At 42.5% G+C, this 21,600-nt stretch overlaps 1 protein-coding gene across 3 annotated transcripts in view; it reads left to right on the top strand.

Moving 5' to 3' along the window:
- The first annotated feature begins 218 nt into the window (after positions 1 to 218).
- si:dkey-166d12.2 (rap1 GTPase-activating protein 1) overlaps positions 219 to 21,600 on the top strand; it is a 112,729-nt gene continuing 91,347 nt past the window's right edge. For 2 of the 3 annotated variants that reach the window (XM_037099999.1, XM_037099995.1), the window contains exons 1-2: positions 6,931 to 7,089; positions 7,190 to 7,291. The gene's annotated coding sequence lies outside the window, so the exon portion shown is untranslated. Of the gene's footprint in view, positions 545 to 6,930; positions 7,090 to 7,189; positions 7,292 to 21,600 lie in introns of those variants that run through there. The other variant, XM_037099996.1, reaches the window with a different exon arrangement.

Genomic DNA, 21,600 nt, shown 5'->3' with positions numbered 1-21,600 from the left:
ACAGCAGCCGGTTTAAATGCAAAAACGTGTGTGTTCCTCCACCCCTCAGCTGGGAGAAGCTGCACAGTAAGCTGCAGCATCATTTCGTGTGTGTGTGTGTTTGTGCGTGTGTGTGTGGATGGACGGAGGAGTAGTAGGAAGAAGCGCATTGGACGGCGGAGGGAAGTCACGTGACTGTGACAGCATTTTCGATTTAAAAAGAAAGGAAAAGAGGGACTCGAGCATCAGATGCGGGCTGATGCGTGCTGAGGATTTGGCTGCTTGAGAAACATCCCGCACACCTCCTCCACCTCGCCGCTGCCTCCAGCACGGACACGAGCGCAAAATATCTTCTTTTTTTTAAAAAAAATGTTTTATTATTATTATTCCACCGATGCGACAATAATCTCCTCCCTTCATCTCCTGCAAATTTAAAACCACTGACCTACCTTTTTTTTTTTTTCTTTTTTCTTTTTTTGTTGGCGCGTTCATCATCATATCAGCAGTGAGGAGGCGCGTCCACACACACACACACACACATCACCTCTCCTAATCCGGCACAAAGGTAAGAGGGAGCAACTTTTTAAAGCATCCGTTTGGATACATAATTGTGATCTGGTAAATCTCGCGTTGTTCCACGTGGTCCAGACCCCAATTAACAGCTGGATTCACTTCTTATTGATCGTCTCCAATCAACGCATGCTAGGGCTGAGCACGTGCACCTGACAAAGGAGGAAAGTGTGTAGTTTGATTACTGTGTAGTTTGATTACTGTGTAGTGTGATTACTGTGTAGTGTGATTACTGTGTAGTGTGATTACTGTGTAGTTTGATTACTGTGCAGTGTGATTACTTCAGCAGTATAGCACCTTAAAGGTAAAACGACTGGAGGCTGCAGGATGATGTGTAATTAATTCCGCCTGTCAGGAAATCCACATTTCTGATTAAAAATAACTGGCTAATTATAGGAAACTGCATTTGATTTAAATGTTTCATCACTCAGAGGCGATCCTGATCAATCTACCAATCAGGTGTTTCCCCCCTATTTTTAATTAACTGTATTGTTTCAGAAGTTATTTTTTAATTTTCAGTATAAGCAGCAGAGGAAGCTTACATGAGCGAATGTTGCACATCTTATATATTACTGGATATCAGATAAAAAGAGGGACGGCATGCTGGGGACAGAAATTAGTTTTGTTTTTGAAGTCGCCTGGTTTGAATCCTGTCCGCTGGTCAACTCTCAGCAGGGAAAATTTGACAGCGTGTCGTTGTGCCTCTGAGCAAGGCACGCAACAGCTGGTGTGAATCTGTGGCAGTGCTCGGCAGCTCCTTTGAGAATTTGTTTAAAGATATACATTATGTAAGAATTCAACATTAAATGTCTATAAACGACAAGGCTTTTAATTTATTTTGTTAAACCGTGTGACGACATCATCTCAAATATTCATAATGTTCAGACAAATAGAAGTTTATTCATGGAGAGGACGTGTTTCATTTAGTTGCATGTCACTATTTCTAGGAAAGTGTTAGAGAATGAAGAAGGAAGTTTGTAAATGAAACTGAAATATTACCTCATCCTGGGTTTGAAAGCTGGATCATTTGCGTTTACTGGTTTTAGTTGCGTGAGTGTGTTTTCGCCCCCAAACAGCCAGATTACTTTACTGTACACCAAGAGTGTGTCGGCCTTTTTCATATTCAGGTCAACTTCCACTGAACTCAGCACTCACCAGAGTCTCAGGTTCTCGCTCTTCTTTTCCTCCCCTCTCTGTAATGTGACATTTGTGAAGTAAAGTACATTACTGTTATAGTTTTCAAAATGATGATGAGGACCCAAATGCAAGACACACAAAGACAGGCAGGGTGAAAACAAAAAGTGAGTTTTGATAATGAACCTGTTGTGCAAAATCAGAGGTTCAAGATGTAAGTGACAACAAACAGGCTGATTCAAATAGAACCGAAGAGAAATACAAATAAGAAAAGAAGTACAAACCAGAAGGACACTGACAGGAATCTAAAAACATGTGGATAGAAAATATGAGGAGGAAACAGACGAACTGACAGAGAGAGAGAGACAAAGACTTAAAGGAGGGAAGACTAATAAGACCAAGGTGAAACTAATGGGGCAATCAAAAAGGTGGGAAAACAGACAATGACAGGAAGTAAAAAGTAAAAATTGCCGCGCAAGGATGATGAAAAATAAAACAAAAAATCCAAACCATGACCCACAATTTCCCTTTAGTCAGCATGCAACATTACAGTACATCAACACCTGGAGGTCACCCTGTTGGTTCGCTGCTGCAGTCAGGTTGATCAACAGGAGTGAAGATAAATAAATCTATTAATCCCAAAAGCTAAAAAGTAATCTCTGATCTCTCCTCCGGTCGGTAAGCAGATCCCGATCAGAGCAGAATCTGGTGCGACTCTGGGTGTTTATTCCTCCAGATGATCTTTGTTTTGACGGACTGACCTCCAGTGGCAGAAATAACATACCGTGTTTTTGAATTCAAGTTTTATTCAGCTAATCGATTACTGGAGACATCAGAGGACAGACACATTAAATCATGACTGGTAGAGATGTCAGACATCACATCGCCACACTCGACTCGACTGCAGAATAAAGGCTACAGTGATATTCTGTACGACGGTTTGTCCCATCGATCAAATCAATTCAGAATCACTTTAACTGCCTCCACAGTCTATTTGGTGAACACGTGTCTGTCTGCATCCTAATGACGACCTCCACAGGTGGAGCAGCCGCCCTCATCCTGGGCGTCTGGACACCTTCCACAACCTCTCCACCCGCTGGTCCATCACCTTTACTCAATGTCACACCTTTTTCTCCACCTCTGCAGAACCGACATGAGAACTCCCATCATTTTATTTTCTCGGAAAACAAAGACAGATGTCCTGCCGGGGTGGCTGTGGCTCAGGAGGAGGAGTGGGTTGTCCATTAATCACAGCATAGTTGGCGGTTCAATCTTCATTCCACCTGTCTAAGCGTCCTCTGGGAGGAGACTGCACCCTAAGTTGCTAACAGTAGTTAAGCCAGCACCCTCAGGTGGCTGCCAGCAGGGTGTCAACATTTTACAATATTCAAGAATCAGTACGTTTAATATTTTTGAGAAATGCTACTTTGAACCGCGCTCACGTACAGACAGTAATGCAGTCAGCGGAGGTTTAGTGGCAAATTGTTGGAAAACTCTTTGGACGATTTCTTTTCCGCTCATTTGCTCCGTGCTCTCTCTGCTTTTTGGCAAAACTCTCAAATCAATTTACTTGACCTTTCAACCAAAAAGATTTCAATCATGCAGCTCAGTAAATGTCATCTCTGTGCCAAAACTGCTCCAGTAGCCTAAAATATGTGGATTAAAAAAAAAAACCCAAACCACCAGCTGTGTACTCAGCTCAAATAACACAGAGACAGATCATTAATCTTCACTCCGTTTCTTTGTGAAGTGTCAACAAAAAAATAGATGATGCACAAATTCATAGCAAACACTTTTTCCGCTGTAGAAGCCAACAGATTTTTTTCATCAGAAACAAACCTTTTAAGCTTGGATGGAAGCTTAAATGTGTCCTGCTTCCTGCAGCCTCTCTCTTTTGTTCCTCCCCATTAATGTCGCCCCTCTATGGCAGGTCTTTAATTAAAGCGGCTCAGAGAAAGTGTTTCCAGTAATCTTAAAGCTCCCAGTGTCTCTTAAACAAAAGGAAGGCGTTATTGATCTTAACTTTAACCCCGTAGACCCTTTCCATGTTTGTAATGTAAACCAATCTGTAAGCCGCCTCAAGTCAAACATTTTTACGGTCTCTAATGCACATTAGAGCTGCGGCGATCAATCGAATCATCACCTTCATCACACCTCTGGGTTATGGACAAAACGAGATATTGGAGGGACGTAATGTCGAGCTTTGGGAAACACTGATCGACATTTGTAACCATTGACCAGCATTTAAGGCCACAACAACTAACTGATTGATAAATAAAAACAAACACAAACAACCCCAAATGCAAATCTCCTTTGTAAGAAATCCCAGTGACTGCCATAAAATATATAAAAAAGGGCACTTTGCTCAGAGTGCCGTGGCTGTAAAGAACATGTGAAATGTCTGGCCGCGTTACGTACGTACTGTTTGTGCTCCTCTGTTCAAGGACGCGGCTCTCTCTAAAGCACTTTGCCTCTGAAAAAAAAAAAACCATCACTCTGTCCCCGGGCTCCGACTGATAAAAACACAGACATTGGCGGGATACAGATGCAATTAATAAAGATCAACATTTGAGGCTCTCAAAGGCTCTAACTGATACACTACTGGCCCCGATGTGGATGAAGCTCTTAGGAAGGGTGCCTGCTCTTAATAACTGTCTGGAGGGGTTCCTGCATTATTCATAAGAGATGCCAAGTTTTTGTTTGCCCTTTGTCTATTGGTTTTTTTTTTTATGATCTGTATGATAGGACAGTAAACCGATCAGCGCTGGAAGACATGCCGGAAACTGTCTGGGGGATTATAAATCTTTGCATTTAACTTAATCACCCAATCGTAAGAAATAGTCTTGTGCTCGCGGTAGGTTTCCCAAAGACACTGTTAGGATACAGGTTTCCAATTAAGCACCGAAGCTTCGGGAAGAGGGCTGGCTTTAAAAATAAATTGCTTTACGCTTCAGAAGGGCAGATTTTTCGTTTGGTGTGTAAATCTCTGGAGGCTCGTTGTACCAAAGAACTGTTACTAGTCTCATTAACGGACTCTCTGCTGTTGTCTTCTTTGCTGTCTGTTCTGGAATGTGTTTTGCTTTGCAGCGGCCCCTTTATGTAGGACTTGCCATCATTTTTTGCTCCAGCTGAGTTTCGAGGTCTCTGGGGGCTGATTGCAGTGGATTCAGATCAGCCTAAATAGTGAAGGAGAGCAGCTTGGGGGTTTTCCCCTCACAGCCAATCAGGATGTGACGACGCCCCTTTTGTGAAGGCTTAAGAGAGGCGGGGACTGGAGCCCAGTTCAGTCTGATTCTCTCTCTGATTCTCTTCTTAACACTCTGGATCTCACCCCTATGGATTATCAGTCAGAAACACTGGTCTGTTAAGGCCCTATTGAGATTTTTTGTATATTTTGCTGTTCTTGATCTGCTGTAGTTGAGTGAAAGGTTTTATTATATTTCATTTTCATTATTCTCACAAGATGAATTCTTTTATTATTATCCCAGTATTGGTGACTGTTGGCGTTTCACATAGATGTGAATATATTTATGGTTCTATTTTTATGTGGTTTGGAGCTGTTTTTAGGCATTTTCCTGCCAAAACCTCCACATAAAAAAGACCTTGTGGGTCTGTTAAAAATGAGAACATTCCTTTTTTTCTTCTTGATTTCCTTTGTTTAAATACAAATACAGTTTTTTCACAACATTTCTAATAATTGGATACTAATATCCAAACGATATCCTCTCAGTTTCTTTGTAGGCAGATTTCAACCACAAATCTCAGAAGACATTTAATTAAATTCTTAATTTAAACATGAACATTTTTGATAATGTGTGGAGTTTAGGGTTTGTTGTTCAATTTAAAGCATGATTTGTCTCAGAACCGACATTGTGACTGAAATATCCCCAAACCGAGTTGATATTAAGTTGAATCGAATTGGTTGCAATACCCAACTTTATTTAGTACTACGCTGGGTTACATCCACGTGAGAACACAGAAAAAAACACATCCGTAAACCGTGAATGCTTTCATTTAAGTCAAGTATTTCTTGCAGATGTTTAATTAAAATGCAGCGACTGAAGATGTATCATTCTGAAGGAGTTCCTAGCGTAGAAACACTTTCTTCCTCCTTTATACACAAACGCTAAAAGGAGACGCAGAAACACCTTCAGGCAAAAGTACAACAAATGAGTGTGCATTAAACTAATAATTACATCGGACGTTGCCTGTCAGATGTCGTAGACGTCTCTGAACGCTAGCATGTTTCTACGACCAACAAGTGACCCATGTCCTGTTGCGCAAACACACACACACACACACACACACACGCGCGCGCTCTACATTTATGATCCCCAAGTTGACTCATCCTACATGGAACCAGGCAGCTTCCCCAGTTCACCTCATTCTGTCGTTGATCCTCACAAAGGATGAGAAGATGAAAGATGTTTTTTTTTTTTTATCTGCACGTTTAGCCTCTAAGCCAAAATGTGACTGTGAGACAAGTGATTATTAAGGGCGAAACTGCACAGCTGCAAGTGTAAAGCTGCTGTAAATGTAAATCTTGGTTTTCATGTCATGTCAACTTTGCATCCGTCTTCCCCTCCCCCCCGTCTCTCTGTGAGGGGACACACATGATGAACTTCTGTTTTTTTGTTGTCTATTTTTGGTCAGTGTGAGGCCATCGTCTGTTTGCCTTTGCCTGCAGATAAACAAAATAGTGAACAAAAGCGAGGCAGATCGCTGTTTACCGTACAGTAATGATTAATGACTTCCCCTATCGATTCCCCCTGAAAGGACTTCCCGCTGCTGTACTAAAGGAGGATCAATGCCACTTCAGCCCAGCAGCGGATCCATTGCTTTCCTGCACTCTGCCAAAGAAATGTGAACAGGCCAATTTAAAGTTTCCTGCCTCGTGTGCACTGTGAAGTAAAACAAGGTGGCCTGAAGAAGGCGTCTTGCTCTTAGACGAAAAGAGGTTTGCACTTAGAAATGTCGTCCCCAGCTGTGACGCTATGCTGTAAACCTGGGCTTTTCCTGACTGTGACATGTAAAAAAAAAACCCAACTATATATATATTGTCTACACATGCGGAAATACGCCTCCAGCTTTCACAGCTTGGTTAGAAAACTGTCAGAGTGTGCGGGGTAATGGGCTGGTGAAGTATCTGCAGGGCTGACGAGGAAAATGAAACCCCAGGTGAGGAAGTGGGCAGGGAACGCCTGGCAGCTGCAGGGATAGATGAGGGGAGCAGAAGACAGGTGTGTCGAAGGAGGGGAAAGTCTGAAGGTGCCCGCTGATTGGATGGATGGAAGCGGGGCCCGGGGAACACAGCTGGAGAGGAGGGCCAGAGAGACAGACGGAGAGGATCGCTGATGGGAATCACTGATGCTGACTGTATTAAACAGTATAAATGTCGTGGAGCAGGTGAGGGACGTGTCCAGTAATCTTTTAGTACATTGTGAACTCAGTTGTATGTTGACAGCAGCCAGCAGGAGAGTGTTTTGAAGTCCACTTGTCTCGACAGTTTCAGACGCCCACATGCAATTGACCCTAACCAGGTGTCTGATCGTGGCTCCATTATGCCGTATTAGCCATCTGTGCAGCTCTGTCCGGCTCCTCAAGACAAGTAAGTGTTCCTGTAAAGCCGAGAGCTTTTATTTCTTTCGATTTTCCACACAAGAAGCCTGTGACTGCAAAGGTCGGCTCCTCCTCTTCCTCTTGTCGGTGTTTCTTTTCAAAAATAGCCTTGTTTTTGGAACCTGCACAAATCGGTTTTTTTTTTTCAGTTTTTTTTTTTTTTTGTTGTCCTTTTGTTCGGTTAATCTCTTCTGCTGTCTGTTTACAATGATACTAGAATGACACACGGTGCAGACTGATGAACAGATGGGATCACAAAGAAAACAACAAGCTTGTAAATGCAAACGTTAGATGGTGAGATTATTTAACACCTGGGATATTTTGCTCTGTTGTGCTACATTGCCTGAGAGTAAAGAATATATCAATAAACGTTACATGTGTCCACTTGGCAGCCCGATCCTAACAAGGGGGGACAAACACAAGATATTTCTCCGATGACATAACACAATATCGATACCAGAGAAGCCACTGCTTGTTTGAAAACAATGATGGCGACGTCTCCGGAGGTTAGCGTTAGCATCGGTTATATGAAAACTGGAGAGCAAAGTTAAGAACTGAAAGCTTTCCCGATTGTTTTCTCTCGACTGGCTTTGGTATCGGTTTGATTTATCGGCAGGTGCCCTCTCATCCTGTTGGGACAGACAGATGGTTCATCCAGTCACCTGCCATGTACTTCATGTAGGTGCCTGCCTGCCTGTCAAACAGCTTCGAACGGCGCCTTTATCCAGATGTTTCTGTGTAACAATGTGACGACGTCAGGTCGGCAGAGGGCCTCAGAAAAATCCATATCGTGCATCCCTGTTCGTCCCAGGATGGTCTACTGCGATTTCCCTTTTTGATTCTTTTTTTTAATGTTTCTGTATTGATCTCTCCTTCTGTCAGTGAACCAGTGTGATGCAGCTCATTGAACCCTGTTAATAGAGTTATAAACCTGAGAAATAGAGGCGCTCTGAGCCCTCGTAAACAGGAAGATCGTTAGGTATTCCGTAGGTGCCGCCAGAAGTTCCATTTCATAAAACTGCTTTTATTGCCAGATTGAAGCGCTCGACCAGCCCCATCATTTTCCTCTTCCAATCACAGAGAGGCTGTTTTTTTTTTTTTGTCTCCGTATGTGTAATGAATGCCTTCCACACAACTTTGAGCTCTCTAAAATACAGGTCAGAGAGAAGCGTTTTCAGGAGGACACAATTTGTTTTTTTCCTTGTGCCACTGATTTGTTCTCTGATAGCTTCGCCGCTGTGGTTCACGGCGGCGAGGAATGCATTACCCTTCAGGTATCAGCCGCCCGGCAGAGACGGAGCACGTTATCAGAATCAAAAAATTCATCACATTCACGTTTGCCGGGACAAGGCATTACACAGCCCATTATCACACTTTCACATTTTTCCTGCGAGTCCTACAAATCCCTCCGTCTTCACACTCTCGGACGCAGAATGGATATGAGGTTTTTCAACCAGATGCTCCGCAGATGAAGCCAGATTTCATTTTATGTTGGACGTTTTGCAACAAAGATTTCACGGAGCATCTGTGAAACGCGAGCAGCAGCGATTCACAAGCTTTAATAGCTGAGGCCTTGGAGCAGGAGAAACAATGTTGATGTGCAAGACAGTGATTAAGGTTCAGCCGTGGCCACTGACCTTGTGAAAGCTGTTGATTTCTCTGTCCTCGATACTTGTTAGTCTAATTTGTATCCAAAGAGTCGTAACTGCCTGTAATACTGAATGCTACTTGAAAATTCACGTGGAGCTCTCTGAGGTCTGACCTTGAGTGGAAAATGTTTTAAAAAGTAAATTCCTCTAACAACGTCTGCCTTATACATGTGGCGCTGAACCTACATGACTGCCGACCGAAACAAAGGTTTCTGTCTGATCTTTGTACGGCTCACTTTCCGTCACAAGTTTGTCTACAACTGTTTGCGTGTCGGGTCTTTATTGCTCTGCAGGCTGTCTCACAATATTCCACCCACCTTTCCGCGGTGTGTCTGTCTGTCTTGTGCAGCAGTTTGACAGTTTTTTGAGGTACGCCGACTGTAGCTCCCCTCGGTGCCGCCACAAATCCGACCTTCTTTATGAAGCCTGTCGTTGTCTTGTCACATGCCTGTCAGCCTCCGTTCAGATTATGAGAGGTATTCACTCGTTACGGTGAGATCTGCGGTATTTTCGGGAGGCTGTAGGTTCTGTTGTTGCTGTTGAAATGTATTGGATTAAATTGGAGACAATTTTAGTGCCATTGTAATCGCAGTGGGCTGCTGCAGTATACACTTGTGAATGTACAGTGTGGAGGAGTCCGGAAGAGCTCTCTCTCTCTCTCTCTCTCTCTCTCTCTCTCTCTCTCTCTCTCTCTCTCTCTCTCTCTCTCTCTCTCTCTCTCTCTCTCTCTCTCTCTCTCTCTCACTGTTTTCACGGCTTTTCAGCATTTATAGACTGAACTATATTCTCTGGAGCACAAATGATTCGTCTGTGAAGATAAGAGAGGCAAAATTGCTTAGCACAAAAGATTTGCGCTTCAAGAAGGAGCAGCCCTGGTTTGAACTCCAGGCTGTTATTACATAAAGGGGAAGAGAGGGAAAAAAAAAACCAGTGCCAGAGAATAGGAAAATGACAAACCTGGAAATTATGATAATGACTGCTCATTTATCTCTCGTACATCTCCTCCAGTAATCATGTTTATCACAGTGTAGAGTGCCCACGATGATTAGCTAATGTAAATTGGTTATGAAACGTAGGGTCACAGTGAGAGCCTTTAAATAACACAAACATCAGCAGCCCGGGGTTCTCGTGCCGGGGCGGAGGATGACACTCTCTTTATTGCATACATTTGTGGAAACTGTTGAATCCAGATGCATGTTTTAGCCGAGCCAGTGCGCAGTAGAGCTGTGGAGGACGGGGTCAGGTGGTATTGTTACAGTGAGGAGGACATAGACGAGGAGGAGTGATGCTGTGTGAAACTTAAAATATGGAATGCGGTCAGTGTTCCCGAGCTACTGTAGTCATCTTTTATAAAATCGTGTGTTAAAGTGGTGAACCTTTGACTCTTCCTGGACGACTGAGCCTTTCAAGAAGGCCCCTTTCACACCCACTCATGATTCGATCACCTGTTATCTATGAATGCGGCAACAGAATCGGCTCCATCTGTATATTTATCCCTGCCATTCGGTTTGAGTCACTGGAGTTGAAATGAGACGTTTTCTACTACAAAAACCTAATAGATGCCAGCTGGCTGGAGGGAGATCACCTGAAAGTCTCTTTTTGACTGAAAGTTCCTGGTAGGAAAACACAAGATCTCTACTTGCTGTTGGCTGTATTGTGAGTCATTTCCAGTAGACAAACCTCTAAATTTCCCATTATGCGTTTGCTGATTAAAAAAAAATGCAAATGAAGGGGGGAAAAAAGCATCTAAGCAAACTTGAATGTGAGTGGTTAAGTCTCCAGGCTGAAGTTAGGACAGGGTGAGACATTAGTTGTAATTTTGAGGCTATATGGATAAACTTGTCTTTTACTATTCTCATTCAAAATTACAAGTCAAATATGTGTATGTAGTAGAGAACGTTTGCAGCAAGCTTTTTAAAACTTACCTTGAAAGACTCGTCACAGGGACAACAAACTGAAACTGATTGATGGGGGAAACACAACAATGACTAATTATTGACTTATAAAGTACTTTTGGTGAACTTAAGCATCCTTTGGAGTGTTTTGAGCCACTCAGGGAATTCAGGTGCTACATTACTTCTTCTTTTTGCTCTGCTTTTGTCTCCAGAAGGGAAATACCTGGCTCTTTACCTGCCGAGTACTCAAATATTTTCACCGGCTTGCCAACCAACTTTGTCTGCTGTTTGGCACTGGGCTGAATATAATGGCCTTCGCTGCCAGAAAAAAAACATTGATTGATGAAACTGAACCAGATCATTAAAGTTGTGGGATCTAAACCGGCTGGCTGAAAGGCTGCAGAGTTGTATCATTCTCTGTGGATTTGTCACTCTGTGCAAGTTATTTTGGCTAAACTTTACAGCCATTTGTTCAAAATACCACGAGGCGACAGGAGTTAGACACGCTTGATGTATTACGGAATCGATCCACTCCCTCATGCTGAGCGCTGTACAGTGGTCATTGATTAGACTGACTCTCTTAAGTGAAATCCTTTGCAGCTTCTCACGACAGCGCCTGCCATGTGAGCGGAGAATAGTCTCCTGCGCTTTGTTTCTGTCGAGGAGGGAGAAACGGGGGGATGGACGAGTGCGGAGCTGTTGAAAGGTCAGGGGGCAGGGATGAGTTTACAGATGAGAGTCATCGTGTGCTCAGGGGCTGACGGGCAGTGTTGGCTGCACGGTCCCTCCCATTACTCATGCAGCATGAGGACTTTGTCACCTCTGTAATTAAGTAGTGTAATGGCAGCCACTTCCAACTACACACACACACGCACACTAACTCACGCCAAGGGAAAACAAAAAGACATCGTGTCCCTAATCGGGCACCTAAGTGCCTATTTCCTGGTCATCAGTGTCCCAGTTATTATTGATTAACAAACATGCACTATATGGATTATTTTAGTTTCTTCTTCTTCTTCTTCTTCTTAAACATAGATATCAGTCTCTCTAAATTCATGGCAGGTTGATAAAAATTAGAAGTATACATGGACGAAGTGACAGGAGCTCCATGAGCCGATCATTATTTGGTCTCTCATCTCTCATCTCATTTTCCTCCGTTTATCCGTGAGGGTCGCAGGGATATTACAGCTTTTATCTCCCCTTTTTTCAAGGGGTCGCGTGGATTACTGGAGCCAGTCCAAGTTATCTCTACGGGCGAAAGGCGGGGTACACCCTGGATGAGTCGTCAGCTCATCGCAGGACACTTATTGATGGCAGAGTCCGCCACACAAGGTGCCAGCTGCACATCAGGAGCAATTTTGGGGTTCAGTATCTTGCTCAAGGATGCTTCGACATATTCGGCCGCTTTAGTAAAATACATAAAAGAAGTGTAAAGTCCTGCAGTAGCTATGAATCATCAGTAATCAACCGAAATAAATGAGGTATCCTTCAAGCAACATTTTTGTCTTTTGCTGTAATTCAGCACGTAAGAGCTGTTTAGAAATGCAGTCAACAGCTCGCGGGAAGAGCCTTGAAAACAGGGAAATCAACAGGGAGACAAAGATCTCTTAATTTTAATGAGCTGCTGATGATCAATGACATTTGAGGCATGGCCAACTTTTCTCAGGAGCAAAACTAGTTCAACAACAGCAACACTAAAGGCAGCTTTTATTTAAATCTGAAATTTCCTACTTTATGCTCATCCATCATTTTGGCACTGCACCTCACCTTAAAGGGCGACTCCACCAATTTCCCACATTAAAGTGTGTTCACAGGACTTGCTGAGAAGAACTGAATATATGAAAAAGTGGAATGAAGCCTTTTGTGGCTCCAGAGGAAGCTGCATGTCATCTGATAAATCACCTCTAGTGGTGTTACTCATCGCTAAATTGCATTGTGGGTAATGTAGTCACCAGGTTTTGAGCTCAAACTGTGTGAAGGTCCATGAGTCATAACAGTCTTACGGGAGTGCGACGCTAAACCAGTGGACTGCTTTTCAAAACTTCGGGGCCTGCATTACCCATAATGCAACTTAGCCTCCGAACAACACCAATGGAGGCAGTTAATTGGATTACATGGAGCCACAAAAGGCTTTATAATACTTATTTTTCACATTAGGCAAAAGCACTCCCCAAGACCTGTAAATACACCATAAATGTGTGATGTGTATCCTTTAAATAAAGAGTGCAGATGCCGGAAGAAACTATTTCAATTTAGCTTTGGAGAAAACAAGCAGTGGCACAACATCACACAGTAAAAACCTCATATTTAAGAGGTTTTGTTTGAGATTTTTTTTTTTTCCATTAAGATAAGATGTGTCAGGATTGTCTACATCAGCAAGTGATTGACTGGTCGATGAAATTGCACATTCACTGTGTAGTAATCTCAGCAGCACATCAAATAAAAGAACCAGTCCTTTGAGTATTTTGGGGGGAAAAGTAGAAATAAAACAGCCCAATCAATCACAATCTGTGATTTAAGAAAAAAAAGCAAAAACTCACTGCTGCACTGCAGGTAAAAACATCAAGCTGAAGCTGGTTTGATTGAAAAACACGTCTCACTCAGAGTCCGCAACAAGACGGTTTAAAGTTTGTATTTCACTTTTGAGACAGTTTCTGCCCTCAGAATTCATTGTTGAAGAAACCTTCAGAATCAAGTATTGTGTTGTGGGTTGTTATGCAGTGATTAGCCTCGTTCTGTTTCAAGAAACTGTGATTCATGTATCCTTGAGACACACGGGCAGAGGCTGAGACAACTCCTCCTCTCTCTCGCCAGCTTTTTCTTCCGTTGTGAGTGAAGATCTGAGCCCTGGACGTGTGGGAGATATTTTCACGCGGGTTGAATCGGCTCTGGAGAAGCCTCTGCAGTGCAGTGATTAATGGGCAATATTTAAACGAAGCCAGGGGTGTAAATCAAGGCCCTCTTTCTGTAAACCTCTGCCTGTCAGATGTAATAACACGACAGAATGACTGCTACATCCAGGCCAGGGCAAGACACTCCAGCGATGCGGTATTGATGACGTAAAGAGATGGAGATGTGAGGTCGGGAGAGCCTGGACCTCACTGCATCGCTCAGAAGCCCTGCAGGAGACATGAGTCAGACCGCATGACGGCGATGACCTGTCTGCCTTCATCCGGCTGCTTCCCCCCTCCGAAAAAAACATCTCCAACTTCTCAGTTTCTCTCCCTCTTCTTTGTAGTCTGACACAGGAATTCAGATGTCGGATTCAAGTTACAGTTGACACCGAGGTGACATAAAGACGTTTGCATTGGCTTAAAAGCGAGACTGGGGCAGTGGAGAGAGGAACGTGCTAATCATCAGAGGATTTCTACTTTCACAATACATAATGCATTAATGCAGGGTCACACGCGCCTCTATCCGCAATCCTAACAGGCCAGTGGGGAAATCTTGTTTAACAAGACAGGCAGCAGGGTTGCAATCACAAATAGGAATGTGGGAAATCTTATTAACATGCAGCATTCACAAGCTAAGACGGATATTTGGATTGTTACGCGTATGTTGATACACCGGCTGCTTGTAATGGTATTGTGGACTCTGCCAGGCGTGAACCTGGAGGGAGTCATACGGTCGGTCGTGTGTGTCGATGGTTTATTTTGCATTCTTCTGGACCCGTCATCCTAATATGTGTTGTGCACATTTATGTCTGTATGCTCGAGGACCTTGAGCGTTTGCGGATTCATCATGTTGCGAAATCTATTTAACAGACTGCTCACACTTCACTAGGGCCGCAAGTTATCAATAACTGCTTCAGTTTGGGATGTTCTCCGTTCTTGGTGGAGACAATGAGCGTGTGTGGTGGTCACGTTAGTGTTGGCAAATAAATGTGTTGGCATTTTCATTCATTCTCAGTAAGATAAGATAAAACTTTATTGATCCAGCAAGACAGTCAAATGAAAATAAAGACTCTGTAAACAGTGTTTGGAAGAACAAATATAGTTAATCTTCATGGATTTTGGTCATGTTTTTAGCATCTTGTCACGCCATGCAGGCTGGGCACCTTTTTGGTGCATGACACTTAGGGGAAAAATATGATAAATGACTTTTACATTATACACTTGAAATTTGCATTTAAAAACTGCTGGTGTGAAACGCTGAGGAAATGCATCACCATCCTCTCTGAATCACCTGCTACACCAACATGCATGAATACAAATGTCTTTTTAAACCACAGCAAGCAAAGCAGTAACACTATCTGCTGTAGAGTGTGGACACTGTCTCTTAGGTTTGTCTCCATACAGCCTGTACACTGTTGTTACAACTTAATAATAACCTGCATAGAGGCGGCCCTGCACTGTAGGGTGATGTGTAATGAATTGGCATGTGATGATGTCCGCAGTGAAACACTGGGATAGACATTGTTGTTCCAGGGAGGGTGATGCTATTGGTTTCTGAATTTGAGAGTTGCTGTAAGGCAGTTTACAAAGGCAAACATTGACTGTCTCCACCAGCAGCAGAAAAGTCTCCAGTCACCTGTGAATGGAATCAGATCAACCCTCACATCCCTGTCTGCAACATACACCCCCCGTGTCTGCCCATGCCAGGGTCTTCATCTGTAACTTAGCTGTGTTCAGCCAATCCTGGAATTTCAAACTTGGATGCCTGCAAACCTTGAAAATATGGATGTTCGATACCATTGGGAAAAAATTGGCACAATATTTGAGGCTTAAAGTTCCTGATTTTTATTAAAAGATAAACATAAGCAGGCTCCTGTAAAGTGTGTTCATAACAGCATCTAAGTTAATTTACTTATGGAGGAGGTGCGACTATGTAGGTGCTGCAGCGGTGTGTGTGTGTGTGTGTGTGTGTGTGTGTGTGTGTGTGTGTGTGTGTGTGTGTGTGTGTGTGTGTGTGTTAACTCACTGTTAGAAAGGAGAGCGAGCACTGGATATAAATATTTATCGATTTTTTTCTTTTTTTTCTTTTTACTTTTGACAGCAGAAGTTCAGCCTCAGGAGCTTGAAACAAAGTTAACTGGCAAGACTGAGGAGGTTAAGCAGAAAATACATATATCAACGTCAAAATGTAAAGAAACACCACCCACTGAGCAAAAACATATCCAAAAGACATCTTTTCAACGTCTCTGCCGACGCTGAAAAGATGTCTTTTGGATATGTTCACTGCAGAGCCAGAATGAAAGGGTTTTTGACATCTTTTCCATGTCCAAGTGACGTCTTTTCAAATGCACTTACAGATGTCTGAAGAACTTCTTGTGGTTTAGAATTAAAGTTTTTATGCCAGACAAATTTTACTTCATGTAGCAAAAACTTCAGGCTTGATTTTCAACCTCAAGCCTCAGCTTCAGCAGCCTGCATGAGGCGTGTACTTCACCAGGTGAGCTTCTTATCTGCTGTTTTTGTTGTCCAACCTTGGAACATTAACCTCCTTGATGAAGGCTGAATGACCAACATGTGTTTTATGTTATAAAGATGAAGAAGCGTTTGCTCTTTTAGTTTTCACATACAACCCCATCGTCGCTCACCACACATACACTCATCTCATATGCTCACTCACACACCGCCGTGCAGAGAGCATGCTGTCAGTGAGATAAGAAATGCTGCCTTGCTGGTTCCCAGAGAGCAAAGAGGGGAGGAAAACACAGCGATGCAGTAATGAGGAGCTAGTGCAGTCTGCACAGCAGGCAGACTATCTACAGTGTGTTTACAGCAGGAAGGTGCCAGGTGAGGGACCTTAGTTATGCTGGAACAAGTTATTTTATATTTTTCGGTCTCCTGACAGACTATCATCACTCTTTGTTATGCAGAGTGAGCTTTGAGGCTGTAATTGATCCCAGCTGGGACCCTGTCAGATGACTGAAACTTGACAATCACAAATATGTATATATGAAGCAGATTGATTGGAAATGTTGAATGAGAGTTCAGCCGTTGCATTCTGATGTCAGAAATGATTATTCAGGACTCCGCCGCTCAGCCATCACGATCTCCATACTGTTCTGGTTCTTCTCTTTTTCAAAAGATCAAGTTCAAATACATTCACAGTAAAATGTGTCTGTTCAAAGTGATTTAATGATCCTGGACTTTTCGTTTAGAGCTGATGAAGTCATTGGCAGTGACTCTGCTTCCTGAGAGAGTCCAAATCTAATAGACTGTGAAACATTTGCATTATACAGTGTCAGCAAACAGCCTCAACTTTTATTCACATCTTTCTCACTTGTAATATTTTAATGCACAATACTTCCTGCACTTAACTACTTGAACGGATTGGTGTCATGATCAGCTGTTCAGCAGCAAAAAGAACAACAACAGAGGGCATCAGGACAGTTAAAGGGTCACGTGAGCATTATGAGATTGCACCCTCGGACAAAACTCACGATCACTGCTGAAAGGAAATCTGTTTTATGATGTGACAATCCTGTTGGATGACTTGGTTTGGTCGAGGGAAACATTGTGGTTTGGGCTGAAATGACTTCAGTGAGGTTCGAGGAGCCGAGCGCTCCATGTTACAATAATGGGAACAACTGTGGTCACGCTTTAAAAAACTGAAATGTCAGTTTAACGAGCAGCTAGTTCTCAGTTCAGTGTTATGTGGACCCATCCGTTCACCTGCACCTCCTCCCTACTAACTACTGTGGGCTGTAGTGGACTTTATCAGTCTAACAGGCTGTTTGTATGGAGGGTTGTAAGGGCCAAAATTAAGTAGATAAATTAATGGCACATATGATGATGGTAGTGTTATTTATGGTGACACTTAAAATTACATTTATTCAGTTATTTAGGCACTTAATTATACATGTGTTTTATTTATTTATATATTTGATTTTGGCCCTTGAAATCTGCTGTAGTTTCCACAACTTGCTGGACTGAATGATGCCGAACAGTCCCAATATTTTTGGAGACGATCATCAAGATTTAGCTCACGATGATGTGACTGCTCGTGTTACTGATCCCAACACATTTGAACTGGGACTGAGACTCAGCAGTCTATCTTCCTACAGGACCACATACTGCATCTTTGAAGTCGGTGATTAGAATGTTATCTTGAAGAATAAGAAATAATAAACTATAACCCAATATAACCCTTTTCATTCAATACACAAGCATACGTTTTCAAATTTCCTCCACTCACTTTTCTTTCTTTGAGCCAATGCTCCACGAAACATTTCCCTCAGGTCTTGTGTTCTGCGATCACTTCGTTGCGACGACCTTTGTTTACTCGGACATATTTTTTGTGTTTTCAGTTTTCTACCTTCTGGCTACTCATTGTTTCTCCGTCTCATCCTCCAAATGTTTTCCACGCCTACGGCTCTCAGAGACATCTGCCCATGTCATGCAGAGCTTCCTTGTGTTTTTATTTCCGTTTATTGTTGCATTTTGTCAACCTCGGGCGATGTTGGGAGAGGCGTAGTATCAAAAATCCATTAGGAACAACGTTTGATAGGCTTTTTTTTAATATTCTCATTCAGCAATCCCAGTGTCATAATGTGCAGCATATATTCAGTAATCCAGTCATTATAGAGACAAGCATCTTGTTAGCATTTTCTTTCTCAGCTGTTGTCAGAGCTTTTGTGTCAAAGAGACAGTTGTACACACTCAGTGTCTTGTTTACAGTGTAATCTGGCAGAAGTCGGGGTGTTTGGGATGCTCCTGATCCTCCTTCTCTGCCCCGCTTCGATCTGTCGAGATGTTCCTGTGTGAGAAAGGATGAGAGCAGCTTTCTTGCTAAGCTGGACCATGTGAGCAATACGTTGTGAGAGCTCTGTGCTTTACTGCAGGTGGTGTTGGTGTTGTTGTTGTGGAGAAGCTTACAGGTGGGTTTTTATTTGTGTCATGATGTTATAAATAAAATGTTGTCCAGTCACAGCAGGAGACTTGTTCTTATAGTACAAGAGGAGAAAACAAGAGCGCAGTGTTGTCGACTTTACGTCAGTAAATGTGTCTGGATCTTGCAGTGAGTGACAGTAAAGATATTACGGGATTCTCAGACATTCCCCGACACACACCTGACAGGTGCAGCACGGGCTGAAAATCGCTTTGTTCCTCACACTGAGAGATTACTTGCAGCATAGGACACTAGCTGCTTTTTTTATCCTAATATTCTGATTATAGTCTGTTTAAACTACCCAAACAGAATAAAAATGCACCAGCTGGTGGGAGAGAGGTAGTTTAGACCTTTACATAAACCGCTCGAAGCAAAAAATGTCAACAATATAACCGGATTGTTTTCCAGCCATGTTCTCTCAGGGCACGCTCACCATCTTCACATAAATGCGTGGTGACATAAATTTGTTTTTAATAAAAACTCATAGATAAATTAACGTGATAGGATGCCAAAGACGATATATAGAAGATATCCATCTTCAGGGACGATGGACAGGGAGCTGATCAAACAAGCGCCAAAACAGAGAAAAATATCTGCTGAGGAAGAGGAATGCAGGATGTAACATCGCTGTAACTGCAGTTGTTTCGATCAAATTCGTTGCTGCATGTAAACTCCAGACCCTTTAAATCCCATCGCATGAACACAGTCGAGAAATCCTCAGTCAGAATAAAGAAATTTAGCCCATGTAAACATAGCTACTGTGTTTGTAGGGATACGTGAGTGATTATTGGGACTGACAGTCTTTTCTGATTCTGATCGAGTCAGATTATTATCAGTATATTTGGTCTTGCTCAGCAATGTAACTAGTAAATATAGTTATCAAATTAATGCAGTGAATCGGAGGTGTAAAGTTGTTGGGTTTTACAGTAAAGGACCCAAACACAAAACACAGAGGCAGGCAGGTTAGAAAAACAAAAAGCGAGCTTGAATAACAAAGCTGAAGTCCAAAATCTAAAATGCAAGCGATAAAAAAGGCAGGAGGTAAAAAAACCTGGCGACAAAGAGACAGAACACAAAGCAGAGGACAAACCAGAAGGGACGCACAAGGACCAGGGAACAGACACCAGAATGCAGATCGACCAACCATAAGTGAAGGAAAACACATAAAGAAAAAGACAAAGGCAGGAAATACTGAAGTAAAATACCCCAACATTGTCCTTAAATACAGCACAGAGTAAACTGCAGTTAGAAACATCTCATCACTGCTTATTTTTAGATGTATGTTGTATTGTTTCCACATGTGTCCTTGACAGCATCACTGTGTTGTGCAAGTAAGAGGAGTTAAATGTAATTTTACTCTCAGCGTGCACGAATCTCTTAAAAGCAGACAGGCTCCCCTGTGAGCATGAACCTGCAGCACTGCGAGTCTCAGTACGTCCTCTTTGATCAAGTCCCAAATTTGTTTATTGAGGAAAAATCGTCACGCTTCAGTGTTCACTCGTCTTTCCATTGAAGCACATCAAAGCAGTGTTAGTAATTAGAAAAAAAAAAAAAAAACTTTTTCGTGGACAAAGCGAGACACTTTTGCTGATGTATTGATCTCGGCACATTTTATGTTTGTTCCGTGCTGGAGCCGAGGGTGAAATCCAATACGGCAGCGCTATTTTAACAGCATGTGGAGGTGAGCTGCTTGTGCAAACAGACCCTGTGCACCAGATGTATGCAGAGGTGTAGGCTGGAAAAAAAAGGAATGTTTTTGTTTATATTGATCAGACCTCAGAACGCGGTGCAGCTTTGTCTTCTGCATGCAGACTCATACCGGAGTTGATATGGAGGAGTGAACAAAATGCATTTCTTTATTCTTTTATCAAGATCGCGGCTACCTCACAGAGTCACCTGGGTTCACTTTGCCATTATGACTCAATTGTTTTTGTGCTTTTATGTTTCTTGACTCATATTTAAATAATTTATTATTCCTCTTCCTCCACCTGGAAGCGTGCCGGATCAGATTATCCCATTTCGCCCGTCAAGGCTTTGTGATTACAGTTGTGCTTGACTCAATTATGTTCATTTCTTCTCCATTTGTTCCCCAGCGGAACGGGTCGATTAAGATAACTGGACTGGGCTGATTAGCCCCTCCCCCCTACTATTAATTAGGATTAGTGCACACATCAGATGTGTCACTGATGGCGAAGATAATGACGACTAAAAATAGGTGTAGCGTGTCAGGTATTGTTGTACGTGGAAAATGCAGTAAACAATTTAATGGGGGATGAATTCATGTAAAACCTGGAGATGCATTATGGGAATGTGCTTATGCTTGGATTGGAACACGGGGTCATCCATCTAAGTACAAACTTTGGTTAATTAGCTGTGAACTTCACTCTCAAGGAGCTTATTCCATCAGCTTATTGTGTTTAGGTGCCTTGGACTTAACTTGTAGCTGTAAGTACTGAGAAGAAAGCTACTAAAATGGCCAGTTCTCTAGTACTTCATGGGAGATTACGGAAGAAAACAAAAAAAGCTACTTACCTTTTTTGAGTTTCTTTGTCAAAGAGTGAACCTAGTAGTAAAAAAATGATATGGCAAGATAAAAATCTGCCCACTACTTCCCACCTCCCCTGCCCTCTCCACAGCACTGAGCTTCAGGCACAATGATTCTTACTGGAAACATAAATGTTTCAAAACGGGTTATAAATAGTTGACATTTTTCCTAAAAAAAAGCCGGGTGGTGTGTGTGTGTGTTTTTTTTTTTTTTTTAGCAAACGTTCCTGCAACAGGAGTAGCTCTTGTAGACGACTATTTTCAGCTGCAGAGTATTATGCATTCAGTGCACGAGCTCACATCGGGAGGGTGAGTGAGGAGAGTGGAATGGAGTCAAATGAGGAGAAATAAAGATTTTAAAAAAACATTGCGAT

Source organism: Acanthopagrus latus, chromosome 6 (assembly GCF_904848185.1).
Source record: "Acanthopagrus latus isolate v.2019 chromosome 6, fAcaLat1.1, whole genome shotgun sequence".
In the NCBI taxonomy this organism is placed as follows: Eukaryota; Metazoa; Chordata; class Actinopteri; order Spariformes; family Sparidae; genus Acanthopagrus; species Acanthopagrus latus.
This window is presented reverse-complemented; position numbering and strand designations above follow the sequence as displayed.